The sequence below is a fragment of the Solanum pennellii genome, chromosome 11 (assembly GCF_001406875.1).
Source record: "Solanum pennellii chromosome 11, SPENNV200".
Taxonomy (NCBI): domain Eukaryota; kingdom Viridiplantae; phylum Streptophyta; class Magnoliopsida; order Solanales; family Solanaceae; genus Solanum; species Solanum pennellii.
Genome location: NC_028647.1, coordinates 64,127,853 through 64,143,983, shown reverse-complemented (window position 1 = coordinate 64,143,983; position 16,131 = coordinate 64,127,853). Strand labels below are relative to the sequence as shown.

Here is a 16,131-nt window from a genome sequence, read left to right as displayed (position 1 = left end):
TGGGGTGGGGTGGGGGTGGGGGGTTATTTAAAGTGATAATTGGTAAGAATTTTTTTTAAGATTTAAACAAAAGTTTGTACGGACTGGAATTAGTAGGAAAATTTGTAGAAAAATAAATTTTTATAAATTTTTATACTAATCTCTAAAAAAATAATTAATTAATTCACAATTTTCTTGTCGTGAAAGTCGATTGAATACGAAATTTAAAACATAAAAGTAAAAAAAAAGAAGAAGAGTAAATACACTAAAAGAAAGAATATTAAAACACAAAGAAGTTGAAATAAAATGTAGTAATAATTTCAAACCCTTCATTTTAATGTATGTGTTTGAATTTTGTAATTTTAAATTAAAAATATAAAGAATGTATTGGTATTATTTGATTTTATAGTGTAAAATGTATGTTGTGGAGAATTACTAAGGAATTATTATACAATATATTAAATTTAAAGTCCAATTTTTATATTAAAAATGTTCATACTAAAATTCAAAAACTCACATAAATTAAAGGGAAAAAGGTTTGATATACCCCTCAACTTTGTTATTTGTAGCTAAGACATCCCTCGTTATAAAAGTGGCTCATATATGGCCTTACCGTTATACAAACGGCTGATATATACCCCTGCCGTTACAAAATGGCTCACATATACCCTTTATTTAACGGAAGTTAAAAAATTAGTTTTAAATTTATATTTATTACTTCTAATTTTTTAAAAAAAAAATTATTTAGGAGTATATATGATTCTTCTTTCAAATTCTAGGTATATTTTAATTTTTTTCATACATAAATTAATGTTAGACTTCTTTTATTGTAATTATTTGAGTTTCTTATTCTTATTTTGTTTTTTTCTTACATCCTTAGTTTAAAGAAAAAAAATTAAACTATTGTTTTTGTGTGTATTGTAATTTAATTTCGTATTCGAAGAAAAAATTTGGTCATCTACAATAAGTTTTACAAGAATATTAGTGAAACGCAAATAAATTTGATTATCAAAATAATAATTATAAATTAGTCATTAAAACAAAAAAAGGTCAAAAAAAATGTTTGACGAGGATTAAATTTACTCATATAGGATTATATTTTTTAGAAAAAATTAATAAAAATTTAGATTAAAATTATTTTTTTTTCATTTCCGTTAGAGAAAAAGGGTGTATGTGAACCATTTATTTACAAATATAAGTATATATGAGCCACTTTCATAATAAGGGGTATATCAGTTCTAAATAACAAAGTTGAAACCCTAAATTAAAATAAGACTCAATTTAACTTTTTTGGGATTTTAACGTCCCTTGATCGTTAGATTTGACGGCGAATATTGTCACAGTCAATAATTTTTATTGAAAGGAATGGATTGATTTGAACTGAACTTGAGGCCATTGGATTAAAATCATTTTCCAAAATTTTAATAAGTAATAATTAGGAAAAATTAACAAAATACATAACTAATTTTATAATATTCTTATGATTTGAATATATTATAAAAAAAATTAATCTCTTCTATTCTTATAACAACACTTTACGTGATGTATCAAATTTGCAATATATCATGATATTTAATGATATATCTGAAATCGAGATGTAATGAAGCATGACGTTCAGGAATGTATTTGATACTGAACTCGATATATGAAGATGTTTTGGCAGATCGAATTTTACCAAATTTAAGGAATGTTCGTAACTTGAAAAGGAGCAGATATTGAGTGTAATTAGCTCTTAACACTTTGAAATTTATTATAATTACATAATAAATATTACTTTCTCATCTCAGTTTATGTGGCTCTTTTGATATTTAAACAAATTTATCTAAGCATTTCATATATATATATTTTAAATATTTTGAATTGACAATTATTATGATTTATTACTTTTTAAGTAGTTTATATAAATTTAAATTCAAAAAAATTAAAATTTCATATATAAATTTTCAATCGAACATAAATTATTTAACTTTTAAAAAATAAAAAATATCATATAAATTAAAACAACAAAATATACATTTCTTTCTAAAGAAGTATTTCGAATTGGAGAAGAATTATTTGAGATTATGGTGAAAGAAATTTAGATAAAATATGGATCAATATAACAATATTTAGTTGTTATTTTAGAGGGTATGAGGAGCTTTTTCGTATTAATCTATAATTTGTTTTGGATACGATATAAAACTTTCCTTAGTAAATCAAAAAAACTTATTAATGGAATCTATATCATCATTAAAATTTATAAGTTATTGAAAATATTAAAGAATTATTTAAGCCTTTGTTGGTAAGATTGAACCATATATATAATTAAAATTTATTGTAGTCTGAAAAATAATTTTAAAATTGTTGTATATGCTTAAGTAATATAATACAAACGAATACAATAATAACATATTTAATTAAATTTGATACGTCAAATAAAATGAATATAATTTTTATCTTTATCTTTATGAGATAATTAAGTTATTTTTAAAGACTTTAACTTTAAAAAGTGTAATCAAAGTAAATTAGAAACAATAAAATACCAATACAATCAAAGAAAATATATTTTTAATTTTAGCTTTCCTAATATGTTTTCATACTTATTTATGCGTTTTTATGATTTCTACAAAAATAAATAAATTAATATGTACTTTCTTGATTAATTAATATTTCGATTCATACAATAATACAAAACTAATCATCAATATGTTATACTTTGAATGTGAATTTTCATTTCATCCATTCCTATTCTGATTATGACGATAAGATTAATTTTAAGAATAGGAAAAATTAGAAAGATAATTCAATAAAAAAAATATTTGAGTAAATTATCCAAATAATCATGATTAAAAATTAATGAAGTGAACAAACAAGGTTTTGAAGTTTTATTCCCTGTGCAAATTTGATTTAATTTGGAATAAAACAAAATTGGAATGGGAATAAGTTCAAAAATAATAAAATATCGAATATTTTTAGAGAATATTTTCTAGAACTATAAAATCTTGTAACAATGTTTAACATGTTTATTTTTCAAGAAAAAATTATCCACATTTTTATAAATTATATTTTTTATTTTTTATTTTTACTAAAAGAGCATTTTCTAAAAGCTGTCCAAATAAAGTTACTGGTGTACTTTAAATAACCTCCGGAAATGCGGAACCTTCTCTTTTTTGATATTTTCGATAAGTTTATATTCGTATTAAAGTGTAATTAATTTAAATTTATTTTTTAGAACTTATTTTTGGAAGCAGTACTCATATAGATTTTTTTTTTTATAATTTTAAAAGTTTAAAATCGAAATTTATTATTAACAGTAAAGAATGCAAAATTATTTTATCATAATATATGTTGATTTTTAATTGAGTTTCTTCAAAAGAGATTCCATGTTGTTTTTTTTTTTTCAACAAGACAAAAGAAAATTACATAATATATGTCTTTATTGTTTATCATTTATGGAAAATGAGCTATAAAATGCAAAAAGAGTACCAATTTGGATATATTTAATGGTGTATGAATAACATATTGGAGTTTTAAGTATAATTTTATTTATTTTTTTGATATTTTAGTAAATAATTTATTTAAACATTATAGTTGACATAGATCATAACAATTTTTAGATAAATTAGCTAGTCTACATTTTTACAAATTAATATGGTCACCCACAGATTTAACCCTATGGAAAACAACAGACAATAGGAATAACCTTAAGAAATAAGTAAATTGTGGAAACCTATTTGATGCTCTCATTTAACCTATAGTTATATTTATTCAATAAATAAGTTAAAAAGAGTAATATTTTTGACATATTTAGAGTCTGTTTTAATTGATTTTAAGTTGGTTAAATCTATTTTTAAATTATTTTTAGTTTTTTAGTATTCAATAAAAGATTTTTTTTTTAAAAAAAACAACTTAAAACAGGTTTAAATAACCTTAAAAAAATTTTCAAAATTAAAATAGCTAATTTTCATACTTTTGATTTTTTAACTTAAAAATTATTAAAATTTTACATTCCAAAAACTATTTCTTAAAAGCTTATTTTTTAAAATAAGCCAAACAGACTTGGGCCCGTTAAGCTAATCATGATATAATATTATAATATAAAATTATAAAATGAAACTAAAGTTTTATTTGAACATGCGGTATGAAATTATTAAGTTGTATATTTTCTCAAAATATAAAAATCTCATAAGTTGTAAAACTATTAAATAGTCTTAATTGTTTATTTAATCTTACAAATAAACAAACATTTATATGATCGTATTATAAATTATTACAAAATCATTTATTCCCCACTTAAAAGTAACTGTTTATCAAACTTTAATTCAATAAAAAAAAACTAACATAAATTATAATGAACTAGTCTTTAATATAATCCTCCACTAAATACGAATAATCTCCTCACATTGAATTGTCATTTCTCTCGACCATCTATCTAATTGCATCCATTGTCACACATTTTACTGTGCCCAACATTTTTTTTTAGTTATTTGTTAGTCAATATCATCCGTAATTGTATCTTTATTTTTATAGATTATAAATATTTTATCACTTTTTTGATATTTTCATAAATAACTATATAATACTGCACAAATTATGAAATTTTCACTTATGTGTCAATACTATAATAGTTCATGCCTTTTTTAAAATCTATTTTTTCAAGTTTCAAAAATTCATTGGATTGTTTTAACAAAATATATATTTATAAATTTATTTTGTAATTAAAAAATCTCAATTTTTATATCATGACTTTTAAAAAATATTTAATTTTATCTAATAATATAAAATTATGAAATAAAATCACATATCGAAATATCATATTGCATAATTAAATATCTATTTAAATAACTAATATGAGTCGAAACGAGTATTTGATTGTGATAGTAATAGACTTGTATCCTATGTAGTGAAATTATTAACTCACTAATCGAGACACTGACAATTTCCCATCTTTTCTTTCTGTTCCTAGTCATTCTTTATTTTTATTATATTATACACATTACAGTAATTAATTAATTATTAATAACTACACACAACCCCCCAAAAGAATATTAAATCTTCTCTTACGTACACAATTTCTCTCGATTTCTTCACCTTTAGTCCATATTTAATTTACACCGTTAGATTTATTTGATCCAACGGTTAGCGTAATTTAGGTTTTTATTACAAGGTGATGATGATATCATCATCTAACATTTATCTAGAATTGGAAATGTTAAAAATTGTGAAATTGCAGGCTTTTTTTTCTGAGTAGAATGAGAATTAACAGCTTTTTATTTTATTGGTAATTGTTAATATGGCTTCTGCACTGAACCAAAAGATTTTGCTACTAAAAGAATAGTGTTTTGTACGTACGTGTAAAAGAAAAGATAAAAATGAAAATTATGATGGAACGATAAGTATTTATTCGTGATAGATTTAAAGTTTTTATTTAAGAGGATGAATAGAAGGTTAATTTATAATAAAATGTTTAAGATTTGGCTTTGTTATAGTATTACTCACATAGTTTTTTATTTTTGAATTACTATTTGTTGCTTTTTTGTATTTTAATTGTGATATTGTCTTGTTGTAATTATTGTTTAGAATGATTTATCGATTTTTGATAATATTTTATTATGAATTTTTATTTATTTACTAAAAAATTCCTATGACATTGAACAGGTTTTTCTTGAATTAAGCATTTATCGAAAATAATATTTTTGCTTCTAAGACATAATAAAATTTATATGTATTTTATTTTCTTCGATCTTTTGTATGAGTCTGCATTATTATTATTAAGATATTCGTTCATTTTTAATCAAAAAATTGGGTCTATACCAACTTTGTTGATAAAGGAACTTTATTTAGTGGAAGTGTTATTGCAAAAATGCAAATATAAAACTTTTTTAATATAAAATTATAAATGTCAAAATCCAAATAAAATAATTAATTAAAAAAAAAGTGAGTAGTCTCTAAGTACACTCTCCAAGACAAAGCTATTAAATCTCACAGGTGACGCAATTATTATTAGGCCTGTGGGCTGTGCTTTTAGGTTATTGTTCTTCCATTAATTAAATAAATTAAAACAAACATAGTAATATAATTTAAATTTGAGTTTAATCAATAAATAAATAATTAAATTTTAAGTATATCTATATAAATATATCTAGAAATCTTAATCTATTTTATACAATGTCAATTCGTCAATGTTTCAATTTACAAAATTATTATTAAAGATTCTTAAAATGCATGTGTTACATTAATATATTATAAAAACGATTTAACTATTATTTTTGACTAAGTAAATATATTTGAACATGTATTTTCGTAAATTAAAATAACTATTTATATTTTACGTCAATTAAATATTTATTAGTGTTTCCAATGTGTAACTTAATTGACTTATAAGCCGTGTAATTTTTTGTAAAATCTTCTGTAAACAGTCATTTTTAAATTCATTTACACAAGTTAAGTTAACTGCCTCCTACGTATATTATTTTGATCACTATTTTTAATGACAAACAAAAATTCAAATTTCTAAATATTTAATTTTATTTTATCGTGTCTAGTAGACATTTGATACTTGAGTAAATAAAATAAAATGATGTTTATTTAGGTTCTTTATCTTGTAAGTTAGAGTATTTAAATGATGCAAAAAAATATTACAATATATAAATATAAATACTCAAAATTAAAATGCTTATTTGTTTATCGAGCTTCGATTATGTTTCTTGTTTTCTTTCATCATCATTTTAATTCAAAAATTGTCACAACTAAGTTCTTGCTTAAGAAATTCATGGCAAAATTTACTTTTTATATCCCAATTTATATGATATTTTTTATTTTTTGATAGTAAAATAGTTTGAGTTTTATAAAAAAATTGTAAATGAAATTTTTAATTTTTTAAATGATGTATATTTATAAATAACATAAAAAGTAGTATAAATCACAAAATTGACAATTCAAAAATAATTAGAAAATATATTTAAAAAAATTACGATTAAATATAAATCTGTTTGAATCTTGAAATTGGAAAATACAGGAGAAACAACTTTTTTTAATCCTTTCACTTTGCTTCCAATGTACTCTTGTGTAAAAGGAAAAGAACCCTCAAATTAATTTTATTTTTTTTTTCCTCAAATTAATTGATTTGACAGCAACAATATAAGAAAATATTTTCTTCTTACTCTTTTTTTTCGGTTAGTAAAATAATGCCTTTAATTTTCTGAAAGAAACTTTAACATATAATTCACCAAAACAAAAGAAAAAAATTTACAAGTCCAATCCAACAAATGTATCAAAATTTTATTTATTTTCAATAATTTGTGCAAGATTCAAACTACATGATTTTCAAATGTTTAAGAACTATCATTATACTCAAATTTATAAAAAGATTGATTTTTTTTATATTTAAAAAAATAGAGAAGGCTATTCTATGTAAATCGTAGCCATGAATAATAAATAAACAAATATTAAAAAAATTCAAGTCATTTTTAAATTTTAACGCACGATACTTATTAGATCTAATATATTGTTAGAATAGTTAGTATATATTGAAACTATAATAATATCAATTTATTAGTTATTTGTTTATTGAAGTGAGATTTAATAATTTTATTGTGGAACTATATATTTTTACACATATACATATTTTAGATCAAATAACACGATTTTTCCAGATTAAGTAATACCAATTCAAACTATTTATTTCACGAATAAAATGTGATCAATTGATCGATAAGTAAATAATTCAAACTAGTACTCGATTATTTAATTGAACAATTTGTTAACTTTCTCGTACCACAATTCATATCATTGTACTAAAAAGATCTAAGAGGGATATCCCATTGACATTAATTATTATATTATAAAATAATAACTTTTATTTTTGCTTTGAAATACATTTCATTCTACAATAAAAAACTATATATTGTATTTAACATATGATTTTTTTGTATTATATCATTCAATGTGATATTTTTAACAGGATTTTCTCAATATTTAGAGCTCGAATTACATCACTAGTCATATATATTCAAGCTAAATAATATACAAAAAATGATTTTCGCTATTTATTATCATTCTTATTGCACGTACCTAATTTAGTACTCCCTTGATTCACAATTGTTGTCTGGATAAGGTCATGCATTTTCCTTGAGGAAAATTTAATATACGGTATAATTTGATTAATATAACCCTATTATAACAAAAATATCAAAAATTTATATAACTCAATTGAACAAAAAGAAATAATTATTAAAGGTAAAATTAAAAAAAATAATTATTTAAATAAACAATTAATATTGAATATCTATTTTTAATATATATGTCCTTTTTGAAACAATTGGCACTAATATACCCAATATAAAAAGTTATAAACTGCGTTAGGTAAAAGTGATGTACATGTATTTTATTTTTATTTAGTAAAAATAGAAAATTTTATTTTGATAAACTTTTTACTTAATTAATAGATATCATAATTAGTTAGAAAATGGAGAATTCATATATTAGAAAAGGGGAAATAGAAAATTTTGTCTCCTTATTTATTGTATAATTATCAATTTTAATTTCTTATGTTATCTGACAATACACATTTAACCTTTCATTATTTGAAGTGTGTGACTTTGGTCTTTAACTTGAAGTTAAACAAAATTAACTATTTAACAAAATGATTATTTAAAAATACATTTAAAAAAAATAACAAAAAAAATAGAATTTTAAATACTTGAAAAATTAGGTATATGAAGAAGAAAAATCAATAATAATAATAAGAAGAACAAATACGAATAGACAGATATAATAAGATAATCAAAGAATAAAATAATAAAAATAAATTTTAGAACGAAAACTTAAAAATTTTCAAAGTAATTACATGAACCACAATATCTTTTATCACTGTATATTTTTTGTTTTAGCTGAGGCAAAAGAATGCTTTATGATCAATTATTTAATTTATTTGTTCTTTTCATCGAATCATTTTAATAGGCACTTGCTTTATCAATTGTGTGGTACAAAAATTGCCCTCATTATTGCTAAATTACAAAAATATTACTATTAAATACTGTTGATTTGCTAAAATATCTTACCCCGATATTTTATGTAAATACATTTTTAATGAAAAATCTACAAAAAAATAAATAAAGAAAAGACATTTAAATTAACTTTTTTTTCGTATGAAAATATTTTTTTCCCATTTTCGTCAGTTCAATCAAAATATCATTAAAAATAGTCAGTAAAAAGATTTTTCAACGAAAAACTCATGCCTTTGAATGAAAGAAAATTTCGAATCCACTTTGTCTACGAACAAGAAAATTATAAACAATGCAACTCTTGATCTCACCAGAAGCGGCTCAAGCGTATTAGGGGCCTAAAGCAAAAATCAAACGGGGTATTAAATTTAAATTGTTAATACTTTTATATAATTTATTTCTTCTAGTTTTCAATTTATAATATAACCATTCTAATTTTAAATTATTTTTCATAAGATATAGTACTCAAAATATGTCAAATTTCTTCTAACAAACCCTTTATTTTTCATGAAATGTTTACTTTTTCTACAAATAGTATTCAATATTTGTTAAAAAAAAAATAACTTATAACCTATTATTATAAAAAATTGAAGCCCCTTAAATTTAAGTGTCTAAGACATGTATCTTTTTTTTTAACACTATCGAACCACCAATGGATCTCACGGAGTCACTCTACCTTGTTCAATTTCACTCTATAAAACTACATGAAATATATTATTGTTATTATAAGGTATTCTCTACAACATAATAATAATAATAATAATAATAATAATAATAATCTTCATAATACTTATATCCTATTATTATATAAAAATGAGACCCCTTAAATTTGAGGACCTAAGATATGTATCTTTTTTTTTAATACTGTCGAATCACCCATGGATCTCACCAAGAGTTCGATCACTTGACGTCCCTCTAACTCATTCCTTATGATTATCCCATACCTTTTTTTTTCCTTTCGTATGACTTTTCTTACTATATCTGCTATTGAAATAACACGTCTTTAGTAGTGATAAAATTTAAACACTCTACTTTGTTCAATTTCACTTTATAAAACTACATGAAATATATTATTCTTATTATATGTTATTCTCTACAACATCATCATCATCATAATCATAATAATAATAATAATATACTCATAATACTAATAATTCAACCAAATTACCCTTTTAAAAATTTAGTATTAAAAAAATTAATTTTTTTTAAAAATAAATGCAAAAGGAACAATTATGAAACACAGTAAGAGTACTGACGAGTGGTAGAAATGACGTCATTAAATCACGTCACACCCAGAAACCCTACCTATTGGTGCCCTAACCTCCTAACACTTCAATCACTTTTTCTTTTAATTTAATATTTATTTTATTTTTTTATAACTAAATTACGTTTTAGGTAAATTTTACTTCAGTATAATAGTCATAAATTATATCAAATATACAAATCGAATTAGATAAGTCTCATACGACAAACTCGACAGACAAAGCACAGAAAAATGAATCAAGATTTAAGTTGAAATTCGTTATTTATGAGATTTTTCTGTTCAATTAACTAGGTTATTACAATGAAACGACTATTATTACGATATTATTATATTATTAAATGATATTTTACTTTACATAATTGCACTTGAGATTTGATACGTAGCTTTTTTATATTTTCGTCCCACTAAACAGTTCTTACGATTTACTTAAATCATTATAATTGGATTGATGGAACTTTTTTTTTTTTTGATTAAAAAGTATTTATTTATTTATCTATTAGGTGTTCAAGTATTTATTTTAAAAGTTCGATGTATATTAGAATAAAATGTTTTTAACCAACGTAAGTATTTTTAAATTTATTGCTCTAGTATAATATTAGATTCGGAGCAGAGGAAGATAAGTAAATTCATTACATTAAAAATATTTTTTAATTACAATTAGTTAACAATAATATCTTAATTGTCGCTTAAGATGTTGTTTTAAGATGTAATTATTAGTGACAATCACATTTTAGCACTCTTTATAAATGTTGTTAAAGTTTATAAGGATATTTGATATAATTACAATTAACTATTTAGTATCAATAAAAAATTAACATTCTTTGTTAATATACATACTTATTATTTCAAGTTAATGTTATAAATATCAGTTAGGGGTCATTTTGATTGCTAGTTAAGAAGTAAATTATTCATATATTAAAACAAATATAACTAAGGGAAAATTGTATAAAATAACAAACTAATAACCTAAATTAAATGGAATAGCTAGGGTTTGATTTAATTGTGCTCCATAGCAAACATTATCTAAAATTTGCCAGCGTCTCTCTCCCAGGAATCTCGCTCGCCACTCTTCATTCTCGCTCGCCTCTCTCTCTTTATACACAGAAGTGTATAATTCTGTTTTGTTTTGTATAAAGCGAGAGAAAATTGTATATACACATGCAAAAATGTATATCTTCGTGTTATACACTTAATTATACAATTTACAAACATTTTACTTCAAAAATTGCAGAGAAAAAGGCCAACGAATTATACAATTGCGAATTATACAATTGCAGTGAAATACAATTTTCTCTAGATTTATACAACAGAAGTGTATATATTGTGTTTCTGTTTTTGTATAAAGCGAGAAAAACATATATCTTCTTGCTATACACTTATAATTATGCAATATACATACATTTTAATTCGATTCAACTATATGCAAAGCAAATTATACAATTGCAGCGAAATAGGCCAACGAATTATACAATTTAGGCCAGCGAATTATTCAATTTAGGCCAGCGAATTATACACTTTTATATGTATAGCGAATTATACAGTTTTTATGTTTGTTATGGAGCGCAATTATGCAAAGTTTGCTATATTATACAAATATGAATTTTTTGTTTGCTATATGTGAAAGTTGCCCTATAACTAATACTACCAAGTTTGGTAACATTTTTTTTTTGTTATATTAAAATTTAGCACCCTAAATTATAGTGTTTGGTCATTAATCGATTCACAATCTTTCATAATTTATGATTTCATGAATTACAATTTGTACATTATTTTATATAAAATTAGAAGATAGAAATAACTAAATTTTGTGTAACTTAAATGAACAATCAAACGATTTATTCGGTATGTAAAATAGGATAGATAAAGATATCTTATGAGATTAGTTATCTACCTTCTATATGATTCCATAATTTAGAACAACTGATGAAATGAAAATAATTTAGAGACTATTTAATATTTCCATAATCAAATACAAATCAAAATAAATCTGATTGTTATCCTTATATCCCACCTGCCAAACGATGATTAAGTAGGACTAATTAGTCTATATGGTAAGTTCCAATGAAATTTCTAAAGGATTTTCAACCAAATAATTCTCCTTTTGCCAATATGAGTTGTGTTACGGGTAAAATTGCTTCACTCTTAGCCATAGGTTTCAGGTTCGAATCATGTATATAGAGAAAATTTAGGTAGAAAAATCATCTACGAATGAATCTTGGAATATATAATCTAAATTTTGATGGGACTTTAATATAGATTTCAAATACAAAGTGAAAAACCAAAAAAATAAAATCTCCTTTTTGATCCCGTAAGTGAAATTAAATCACCCTAAAAATTTGATTTAGGATCAGGTTTAACTAAACCATGACATAGCACTTTATTTATTTTTAGCCATATAATATTTTTTTCTTCAACTAATTAATTGGGCAATACTCATTTGTTTGCCGATTAAGTTATATCGAGATTATAACTTTTAAATGATAATTTTCTTATTAATTTATTCCTCCTAAAAGGTGATATAAAATAACACAAACTTATATCTTCAATAAAATAAAATATAAATTTAATTCAAAGTCATGTTTTTCAAAATTTGTGATTTTTAGGTTATCTAACACATGTATCACATTTCTCCTTATATGTATGAGTAATTTGGTATACTAAAAGTTCATTCTAGACGATTTTTTTTTAAAAAATCGAATCATAAGAATTTATTTTATGCAATCTTACGTAGTATTTTTACAATAAAAGAAGAAGAAGAAGAAACTATTTTTACAATTCAAGCTCGTAATCTAATCATATAACGACAATTTTACCAGTTACTCCAGAACCCACTTTATATTCACCTTATATGTATGTAAAAGTTAAATCATATATATGCTCTCTTGTGTACAATAAAGGGTCAAGTTAATTGATTTTACAGTCACAATATATGACCATTCATGGAACATACTATCAATTATGTAACTCTAACAAATCAAATCATAGTGGGGGCACCTTATAACATATCAATATATATCTACCTATATATATAATAAAACAAAATGTTTCCTATACATAATTGACAACCATACAATTTTGGACGGTCAATATACAAAAACATAAAACTTGCAAAAATAACTTTGTTGAAAAGGTGGTTTTATTAAGATTCTATATATGTAACATTAGAAGGAAATGGTAGGGTCTGGTTTAAAAGATCGTGATGAAGTGATAAATATCTTTTTATTTTTATTTAAAGGTTTTCGATTCAAGTTTTGATCAAGAAACTACTTTTGATAAAGAATATATTACCCTTAAATTGAAATTCTCTAGTGCGATTTCAAATTAATTGAGTCTCAAATAGACATATCGAACATCGAGCGAAATCAAATAAATAAATGGAAGGATTGGGCCATTCTTTTTTTTTCCCACTAGAATAATTATCAAATTTGACCACGTTTTGGAAATGTTTGGTTCTATCTAGTATTCATTTTTATTGTCTCCACTTTAATTTAGTCATTTATGTATATCAAGAAATGATGAATTGTTGTGTTGCTTCTTTGTGGGATTTTGCCTAATTTAATGCATTATTATATCTACTTGTCTCCCATAATCAATCAATCTATAGGAAAGAGACTTTTGGGATTGGTTTATTTGTTCTTCATATTTCGAGTGTCTTCTGAAATAATATTTCAATTAATCGCTATTTAAGAAATTTGCTTAAGCTTAATAGATAATAGATTAAGTCCATGTAGACTCCATCTTTGATATGAATCTATATTTTCCTTTAATTATAGGTTTGGAGTTAAGAACCTTGAAAATATGAAAAAGGACATTATAACAATAGTTAGATGAATTAATTGTTTATTTTTCCTAACTAATATACATAGATTATGCATTAGTGATACATATATTATATACTTGTTGGCTGTTTTTAGTTTAACCAATCGAATGGACGATAAGTTAAATTATTCTTCATGAAGAGCAAAAGTATATTCAGAGGATCGTTTTTCCTTTAATGAACCTTACACGAAACGAACACCAAAGTTTCAAAAATCAAAAGAAAAGAGTTGTCGATTCTTTTTGGGCTTAATATTAGCTTCCATCAATATTACTAGGCCCAAGCCCCAATGGACAGCCCAATTTGGATGTTTCATTAAAGTTTGAAACACAATATTTATGTGTTTTTTTTTATTCTGATCGTAGATCGAAAAACGTCTTCTTGCACGTACAATTTGATACACATACACTTTAATATGGGAAAACTTACGTAAATATACTAAAATAAAAAAATATTTATCATTTATAGCAATAAATCTTTTTTCACTTGATCACTTTTAATTCATTTATAATACAAGTTTAATACATATTACGAAGAATAATCTATTATTCATATATAATACAAGTTTTAATGATGGATAATACATTTATCACATATTTTAACACACTTATAATATAATGTGTCAAATTTCTACCAAACAAACATAATATATTTCAAAAAACAATTATAATTCATATATTTTGCATACATAATTCACTTTTAATTCATATTGCAAATTTAACATAGTATTGTTATAAATGGTAATAAATAAGAAATATTGCTAAAATCAGTAGTTATTTATCAAAATATACTAATTTATGTAATTTTTCCCTTTAATATTGTATGCATGCACTTTATGTTAGAATAAGATATCATATACATGCAAATACTATGTATATATGCATAGATATAATATATTTTTCTATTGCTATGTTTCGAAAATAAAAATCTCTATATATTGGGAAAAAAAACGGATGCTAAATAGATCCCAACCTTCTTTTATATATATATTAAAAAAACAAAGCTTCAACATAAAAATTACACACACACTTTCCAATACAACATTATTAAAGTCGATATACGTTGTTACAACGTAAAACTATGAAGGTTTACTATTATTATTTCTATTTACGTACCACTTAATTAAAATACTCATAGCAACATGCAAGCGCGCACACATATATATATACATTAATTATAAGCTATTAGCTTTGGCCAAGATCTTGTTATATTAGTTACGAGTTCAGCAGAATTCAGTTTATATGATCAAGTCCTCGTTCCTATAGGGTTTACACCCCCGTCACCATTGTTGAATTCTTGCCTGGGTATATAATGATGATTATCGACACTTTTACTTCCTTCTTGCGAGAAAACCTTACTATCGACTTTATTATTCTCGATTAGGTTCCTGCTCGTAGCAAAGCTAGAAGTCGTTGTCATCACCAACATCACTAAATAAAACACCATAATGAACCTCATAATTTATATACCTTTTTTTATTTTTGGCCCTGTGAATCAAGAACGATAAGTTTAGTCATTGAGTATGAAACTACGAACATAAATAGATGTTTTTAGTAAAATAACTTTCAAAATAACAAGAAGAGTTATGAAGAGTGTGTGTCTATATTAGGGAGAAAAACGTGTTTTCACTGAAAATATTTTCGTTCGTACCAAACAGTACACCCTAAGGAGTTATAAATCATCAACAAACTAGCTAATAAAAAGAACATAAATATACTGACAAAACAAATGAAATAAAGATAAAAGAAATATCAACCCCATAATATACTATCTAATTTTATGAAATTTAAACATACCTTAGATAATTTAATTAAGACAAGAAGAACTAGAGGGAATTTGTAGTTAATTTTTGGTGTGATATATATGAAATTTTCTACATTGTTTATATAGTAAGTGAATCTAGAGATCATGTAATTAATTACTATTCATGTTAATTTATTTAATTAAGAAATGGGAACTCCACCAAATGAGGCAAATATAAGTGGGATTGCCATTTTAGACAAATAAATGATGGATTTTTTTGCCTTTTTGTTTCTCATACAGTGTTTAATATTCGTTTTGAAGTTCGTATAATTTAAATCTATGTT

The 16,131-nt window shown here is 23.2% G+C and overlaps 1 long non-coding RNA gene across 1 annotated transcript; it reads right to left on the bottom strand.

Annotated features, from left to right (window-relative positions):
• Window positions 1-14,996: 14,996 nt before the first annotated feature.
• LOC114074929 lies at window positions 14,997-15,928 on the bottom strand. Its single transcript, XR_003575302.1, has 2 exons — window positions 15,841-15,928; window positions 14,997-15,531 (listed from the first exon to the last, which is right to left on the bottom strand). It is a non-coding gene; the product is annotated as an uncharacterized LOC114074929 (long non-coding RNA).
• Between the last annotated feature and the right edge of the window lie 203 nt (window positions 15,929-16,131).